The sequence below is a fragment of the Dreissena polymorpha genome, chromosome 4 (assembly GCF_020536995.1).
Source record: "Dreissena polymorpha isolate Duluth1 chromosome 4, UMN_Dpol_1.0, whole genome shotgun sequence".
NCBI classification, from domain to species: domain Eukaryota; kingdom Metazoa; phylum Mollusca; class Bivalvia; order Myida; family Dreissenidae; genus Dreissena; species Dreissena polymorpha.
This window is the reverse complement of record NC_068358.1, coordinates 42344946-42353229: the sequence shown is the minus strand read 5'-3', so window position 1 is coordinate 42353229 and position 8284 is coordinate 42344946.

The window sequence follows — 8284 nt, the reverse complement described above, 5'->3', positions numbered from 1 at the left end:
CTGCATATATTATCGACTCTACAGTTAATCAATTGCAATTATTTTATAATTGACACAACCACAAGTTTCAAACAAATTTAACGTATTCAACATATGAGTTAAAAACTCATCATCTTTAGAACGTATGTGCAGTTATGGCAAAATTATATTGTTAAAACATTTTTACATAAATATAAATCAAATATGATAATGTGAGAAAAAGCAGAAATCTTCCCTTTCGAATACCCTTGATATAGATCAACTAGGAATCTCATTACTTAAGAGTATATCAATCTTGTGAGATTGATGTATTAAGTTGTCACTAAATCTTGTTTTTGATTGACGTAGATTGCATTGCCTCAGTTGTGGTAATCATCGAAACGTAAGCTCTTCTAAGAGTTAATCAGATTGAAATAAGATGGTGCTCATTCGCACAGCAAAAGCGGATCATTTTATAAGCTTATGAGTTAAGGTCCTTCATCAACAAAGATATGTTTTAATCATTCAATAAACAACAATTCATAATTCACGTATAAACAATACACATTTTACGAAAATTTGAATAAAAAACTGAATCGCGGTGTGTTTATGAACACTAGCACAGCATGTTTGAATGTGTTTTTATATATAAATTTACGTTTTTAGGTTTTAAATGGAAAATCATTGTACATCAAAATATATGGAATAACGTACCATACATGTAACTGATCGACTATTGTATCAATAATCACCAATGACTGGGCCTTTGTAGTCAAGAATGGACTATGATAAAATATGAATACGCATGTTTGGCGTTGTCTCAATACCCGCATGTGACCTGCTGGCAGATGTTTTCAACGTCTCCTCGTCGCTTAAACTATTATAAAAAGGCAAAATAAATTGGTCGGTGTCTATTTATTTCTTCATAAAGTAGAGACCCATATATACGATCGAATTTCCATCAGAGCATGGAATGACATTTTTAATTAATTAAATACTAAAATATAAATATATAAATATAGATATAAATGCTTCGCTCATGAATTGGACCCGAGAGAATATTTAAATATTAAAGTTGTTAATCGTAAACGTCTTTGTTAAACTTTATATTAAAATCACATAGAGTCTTCCAAATACTGATTGGTTATGCGTAACATGTCTCAAATTGGTAATAGGAGTAGTTGATTTACAAACCTGACAGCTTCAAAATGTATACACTTCGATAGACTTGTATCAACGCTGGATCGAAATACGTTTAGGAAAAGAATGGACTTTATTAAAATGCCAAAATCAGCATCCGGTGCGTTAAATAATGTAAAGTTTAAGGTCAACCGTGCTGTAATAAAACTTAAGAAACCTGTTCAGTTGATCGTAACTAGTGCATCACATTTTAATGGAAGACGAATGTCTGGTCTCATATGTAAACAGAAATAAACGTACTCCCTATCATACATAAATTTTCACAGGAGGATTAGATCGAGACATTTTGTACGATAAGTCCATTACTAATAATGTTTTCTGGCTTACGTTTTTTTATCCAATATGGTAGTATCGGATTTTTGTGTGCTTTGTATGTCAAACTGTATGATAAAACTTATCTTTGTTTTATTGTGTTATCGTCTATGTGAATAAGTGATGAATGATTCATAGATCGTTCGATGTGTTGTATATTCTGAGTGAGTCTACATATACGCATTTATTAAGAGGAATCTGAAACACTCGTTGGCTAAATAACAAATATAAAGCTGGCTTCTGTTTTTTTCTAAAACTAACGCGATTCTCGCTCAATACCACTCTTTTTCTGGTATATTGAGTTTTGTCGCATTAAATCGCTGCACTCGCTTTTTTGGTATTACGCCAATGCAGCTGGCATCTCTTCGTGCTAGAAGCCTGTTTTCTGAACACTCGTCGTGTAGGCGAATAGCTGTAGAGTCTTTTTGTTTTCTTATTATACCAATTAACGTATGGGATGATGTTTTACAACAATTTTTGTACAAAACTCTTTTTATTTACAAAAATATACTAAATCGTCATAATCCGTGTAAAATTATATACGAAAAATGAGTGGGAAAATAAGAACTAGCAATAAACTAAAATGTGTGTTTACAAAGAAAATGTTTTAAAACAATATCAATATTATTATTTTTCTAAACAAAGGTTATGTTTATTTGTTAAGTTTGTTTTTAAAGATTCCGAGTTTTTTATATCTCTTTCAATAAACGACCAATGTCCTTGCAATTTCCCCAGTAAATGCAACCAGTAAACGTAAAGCTTTGCTAACTCGAAACGCAAAAAGTGAACGGTATGGTATTGTTTTATACTCTTGCATTTTTTTTAAATAATGAATTTTGTGCCGTATTCGAACATAAAATACTCACTGTTTTCCTTCGTTCGTAATATTTTCATCAATATGTTTGAGAGCCACCTAGAGCTGTCAGTATGAAAGGGCTTATATTCAACATCATCTGCTATTCGTCACAAAATGCATATAACAAAACAAATAACATTTTAATTGCGCACTATATTTTTCGGTGGAATGAACGATTGATTAAGTGTAGAATAACTAATGTGTGCCGAAAATTCCCCTCGGCAGCTTTGGCATCGATATATATTTAATAATTTCCAACTTACCAAATCCAAGTGGTTATATCCCCGAATGAGACAGCAATCAGGACAATTACCCTTGTGTATACGTTAATCACATCATAGACCAATAAATTAAGAGGTTTGATGAACATGGTCTAAAACAAATTATTCATCTTATCATCTCGACTGATTTGCAATAATTTGGCCGTTTACTCTGGACTCATCATCAAGCATCCATGTGCTGTGATCGGTACTGAAATTGCACAAAGAAAGATATTTGGCGTTGTTTTGAGATGTACTTACTCAATCTTGATAACACAATAACATTATTTATTGTAAATCAAAACAAAATGTATCATATGATATCAGTGCATTAAAACGTTCACAAATATATATATATATATAATGTTTTCTTCATAATAAAATAAGCAAGTCATTGAAAAAAGTCTTTAACAGACTAAAGCAATACAATACACATCTTTTTCAAGAGTGTACCATTTCCCGAAATTTGCTATAAAGATGTAATGCGATGTATGTTTTTTTCAAAACTATTTTCGCTTATACTTACATAGCCTAACATTAATAATCCTCGTCAGTCCAGTGTTATTGTTGACACACTTTCAGCGATTAAGATCTATTGTTTTGTTTATGCTATGGCGTTATGAATGTTACCGCTTTATGGTACCAATATACCCTTATGTTTGTTTTCTCACAGTGGGTAGCATTTTCCATATTAATGACAGTTACCTCAATCAGATTCTTTAGGCGAAAAAAAGACGGACAAAGGACGCTATTACGTCAGTATAACGAAGAGACAACATAGCAGATTGATTAGAGGTTGTTTACGTTTTCTCTCTCGACCACTTTCAACAGATACAAAATAGCTTTCGGAGTGTAATATAGTGGAGATTTGCCGTGATATATAGGTGACCGTTATTCTCAGGTTTAATATACACTAATGTTCGTCGTGGGTTACCTAGACTGACCGATCTAGAAAGACGCACGCTGTTCTGTTGTATATGACAGACAGTATATGCTGGATATGACAACTGGTACTTGTCGACAAAGTCCACTTTTTATTATCAGGTCCCCGTGACTCTTGAAAATCGGGTGACCTATTTGGAACCACTTGTCTTCTATCATTTCCAGCTGAACAGAAATTAGCGGAAAGGAGTTCTCTATTTTCCGCCATACCACCTAGAAACACTTTACAATCCGTTTTTGAATTATTTGAGCATTATGTGAAAGAAATGAATGCATTATTACGCTTACTATTCATAAAAGCGCTTTTAACGGAAAAGAAAGACGACCAGCGAGAGAGCGATAAAAGCAAATCTTACAACGATTTCTACTTAAAACAACCGTTAAATAAAACAACAAACTTATTTGGTTTGTTTAATGTCAATAATACTTTAAGCCCTTATTCGCATTTATTAAGTTGTAATGCTACCATACTTTGTTTAGCAAGTCATATGAACTACTGGCTCGTCTCTTTTCTCGAATTTAAGAATTCTCCTGGCCAGCCGATTTCATGAATAAAAATACCACAGAGCGAGATAAGCAAGTGTAAATGTGTCACAAATTGCACTAGAAACGCACATATCTGTTGGTAATGTTTACCAGTGTCAGAGTAACTCGGAATGATGGACGTAATTTGCATGTTTCATTCAGTTGTTTATGGCCGAATTGATTTTATATTACTTAAGCATAACTCGTGTACATAGAAGTCAGATGAACCTATCAAATCGTATTCATGTTATTGTACAACAAGTTACATCAAGCGCACTACTAATTGTACACGAAGTATGAAAACCCCCATATAACAGCTTTTTTAAATAAATTGTTACTTTTTAAATGCTATATTATGGGTATCTGTATGCAAATCTCAAACAAATTTATGACGAGCTCTTTTGACGAAAGGGATCGACATGTTCATTAATTGAGAAACCTATGAGCTCAATTAAGCTGTAAAACAATGTTTGGTTCTGTTTAGAAAAAATGAAACACTTAATATGATAAATTGCTTAAGATTGATTATAAATATATTTTAAATTAAATAAAGAATACAAATATGACAGCTTAAACAAATCTATGCCATGATCGGATATATAACATAAAAGGCCAGGCAAGATGAAACAAACATATCGGTAACGCAAAGCTTGCTTAGCAAAAGATGTGTGATTTAAGGGGCATGATTTGACAAACCTTTAGAGACCGGTCAATAGTATTTTAGTGGTCAAATTTCATAGAGAACAACTAACAATGTAACATTTCATGCCATATATTTTCTATTTGGGCATCGTGGTTAGAGAGTAAAAATTGTTCAGATCAGAATTTTGTATATAAAATATGATCCGCCTCCCTTAAGTGTTTGCGATTGATTCAATATTTGTACAAGTTTTGTATAGAAGCATTAAATAGAATTTCGTATTAAATACGTAAGAAAGCTCTTGAAATTTTGGATACAGAGGTTGTGTTTTTTCAATACATCGTGCGACACTATTTTAATAAAATGTTTAAAATACTTCAACATTAATTTCTTTAATTATAAACAACAAAAACAATATATAACAATTTGCAAGAATGGAACAAATAATAAGAACATATAAAAAATAAATGTTTTATTCAAAAGTAAATACATGTATTCACCTTTATTTACGATTGAAACTATGTAACTATAATTTATATAAAACTTATAATTATTTTTCCAAAAATAGACTGAGCCGAATTGTAAAAAAGAACAGATATAGTTTCCAAATTTAATAGACGCTATTTTACTCTATCTTAGCACATTAGCCTGCAACAATTGCTATCCTAGACACGTTCTTTTTTGTAATTCACGTTCTGTCTGTGATGTATCGCCTTGCAGTTCTGAGAAACACCGTTAAGATTGCGCGAACCACCTGGCACATCAATTACATTGGATATGGGTATAAAATATGACATAGCTTTTGCCCTAGGGAAAATAATATTTGTATTGTACAAATAAAAAGAGAAAATATAACATCAACTAAGAATCAAAGGCATATTATGTTTAATTGGATTAAGTTGTTCAAGCTATGAAAAAGCTAGTTGCCATGCCTATAAGCCCAACTGTAACTAACGTTTGAAATTGAGTTTCCTGTGCTTTAATCTACTGGTCCCAGGCTAACAGGCAACCTCTTAACCTGTAAGTTATTTATGATTTAAGATGTGACAGTGTATTGAACTCATTCAATTTGCAAGACTGAAGACATTAAAGGGACCTTTTCACATTTTGGTAAATTGACAAAAATAAACGATTTAATAATTAGGGGTGTTCTGTTGTTGTTGTTATATTTTTTCATACTACGAGGATTGCTTATACATATGAAGAATAAAATACATCCCTCATTGTATGAGCAAGGATGGCCGAGTGGTCTAAACGATAGGCTTTTATTCCAAAGGTCAGTGGTTTGAGACCATTTGAGGGTGACTTTATTGTTTCTTAATTTTTTATGGAGCTTTCAAGATCCAATGTTTACATTGATCAATATTAAGCATTTAAAGACAGGCTGTGAAAAGGTTGCTTTTATATGTTTACGAAAAAATGCAACAAGGTAAAAATTTTGAACTTATTGGATGTTTATTTGATTTAAAAGTGATAGTGTTTATTTGCCTTGTCAGGGAGGTTACTTTGAAGTTATTAACACATTTTTTTTAAACATTAATAAAAAAGATAATTTTAGCTTCATTTTGGGAAAACCGGGCTTAATGAAAATGCATTAATTGTCCTCCCTGTACCAGAGACTCTCATTAAACGAAAAACACCATAAAATCAGAAAGTGTCGTCCTACATTAGTTTGTGTGCACAGGCTAATCTTATTTAACATGCATTAAGCCCCGTTTTCCCTGAAAGCAGCCACTATGTACCGATTTTAATGTCAGATAAACTGGCTAATGTCGTCGCACAAGCTGTTATAAACACTAGACTTGCCAATATCGTTGCACAAGCTGTTAAACACTATTGACTACACACAGGCTGTCTGCAGTGTACCAGTGGTGAAGAATAAACAGGCAGTGGTTATCGTTCCTAGCGTAACTAAGAGCAGACTGACTTGCAAAACTGCCTGTACATTAGTTTCTCGCTATCGCTCACAACTAACAAATCGACATTGTTTGACAACAAAAACTTCCAAACGTCGTAGCATTAAATCGGAATTTAAATATGATAAAACACGGATTTAGCCGTCTTGTTCGTAGATGATCCATACTCCAGACATCTCATTACTCTATAATACATCAATCCATTGAGTGAGGCAGAGCGGACGCTCAAGCTTGTTATCTCATTAACGAAGATTGCATTGCGTCTGTTCCTGAAATCATCGACACGTAAAAAATTGTCTCTACGGGGGCAATGATTTTAAGATAATGTTAATGCGTTCAATACAAACTGGTCATATGTAGCTGTTGACACTAAAAAAACATGTTGTAAGATGCTTTCGGTGAACACGTGTCAGTTCGTTTCAAAGTATTAGCAACACTGCATAATAAAGTTAGATATATGTTAATCTTACTTAAACTAAAAAACCAAGAAACTATGAGAAACAATTCTTATATTGATATAGCATAACACGTTTCTGATTGCAATATTTGTATTTATCATTTCGCCACTTGTATTCGTAAGTGCAACATCATTCGACGAAACGTAAATTGAACGAACAAAACTAGTTTTGGACAAGTGATCACTTTGATCAGATCTTTGCAATAACTTTAACCAACCTGTTCAACCGTGGTATGTTATAAATACGGTTGGGAGGCTTGGTGGCACTGACCTCTCTTGATCGTCGATACTAGTTCAGCTGAGACAATTATAACATATGAAGTCGGATGGTAGGCATGTCGAACATTACATTTTATAATCGGCACAAGTAGTCAAGCCTAGACCCTATTCAAATATGAACATGGTTGTTAGGCTTGGGGACAATTACATCCGTTGATCGACCATAGTAATCTTTGATAGACCATGGTCAAATATAAAACTAGAATGAGGCGTGGTGAGAATTACCTTCTTTAAGCGGCTTTAGGAATCTAGGATAGGCCCTCGATCGACCATATTCGTCAAGCGTATACCATGGCCAGCGGTTTGGAGACATGATGTCAATAACCGCAAATGATCGGCCCTTTTATTGCAACATAGTCCATGGTCAAATATGAATACAGTTATTATAGAGTAAGTAGGATACGGCTCTTGACCGGCCAAAGTAGTGCATGCTAATCATGCCCAGTAAATAAATACATAAATTCGCCATGCACGCTTTGCTGTTTCGTCTGGAAACGCACATGAAATCATGTTTATTGCATGTATTGATGTACACGATACACTCCCATATACTGGGATATGATTACAGATGTTTTAAAACGTTTTCTCTTTTGTAACTGCTATTAATAATTCATTTGTTAAACATTTATCCGTGTTAATCTGGTTGTTTTGAATATGAGAGGGCAATTTCAAAACGACACAGTTTTCATTAGAGCTTGGTTTTACTGATTTAGGCTACAAAGTACATCAATACATTATCAATCTCACATAATTCATTAATTGGGCCTGAGGGAGATTTCAAAAATGATACTGATTAATCGAAAACGTCACGGTTACACTCAAGAACAATGATACATTATTTGAGTCTTGTTAATATTAATTGCTTTAGTGTGAAAATAATTACACGAGTCATAAATTGACATAAAAGACAGGTTCAAAATACATGCATGTTTGGTTGAT